Source organism: Girardinichthys multiradiatus, chromosome X, assembly GCF_021462225.1.
Source record: "Girardinichthys multiradiatus isolate DD_20200921_A chromosome X, DD_fGirMul_XY1, whole genome shotgun sequence".
Classification (NCBI taxonomy): Eukaryota; Metazoa; Chordata; class Actinopteri; order Cyprinodontiformes; family Goodeidae; genus Girardinichthys; species Girardinichthys multiradiatus.
In genome coordinates this window covers 31,447,182-31,447,805 of record NC_061817.1, presented here as the reverse complement: position 1 = coordinate 31,447,805, position 624 = coordinate 31,447,182, and positions in this window count along the sequence as shown.

Here is a 624-nt window from a genome sequence, read left to right as displayed (position 1 = left end):
TCCGTCAGAAGAGGCAGAAATGAATGGAGCAGAGTCAACAGTGGGAGGTTCCCAACATGAGGTCCGGGGGCCTTAATGTCAGTGAAGTAAAGAACTTAAAGTCTGTATCTTTGGTATTCGGGTTTTTTGATCTGTCAGGTTTGTACTTGGTTTCCATATTAACTCAGCAATGTTTTGCTCTTGGCTGTTCGTATTTATAACGTTTGATTACGAAACCTGCACAAATATTGATATCTAATAAAATAATTAAAGCCCCAGATGTTTTCTGAATATGGAGGACCAATCCTGCCATAATTAAGAATATATACAAAAATAAATGTGTGCCATTAAATGCAAACAAATAATAAAACATACAGATTTATTCAATAATTGATCAATTAATCAGATATAAATATATAAATGTATTTCTATTTTTAACCTCTATTTTTAATTAAACCACTACTTTTCAAATCATATTTTTTCTATAACTCTATATTTTTGCTTTGTTCATTTAATACAAGTGAATTTCTTGCTGTTTTATTTTTCTCAGCAATTTTTATTTGTTTCATTTTTTTTTTTTTACCATCCAAATAAAATTTTTCTCCTCAAAAATATACTATTTTTCACATTATTTTACTTTCCTTT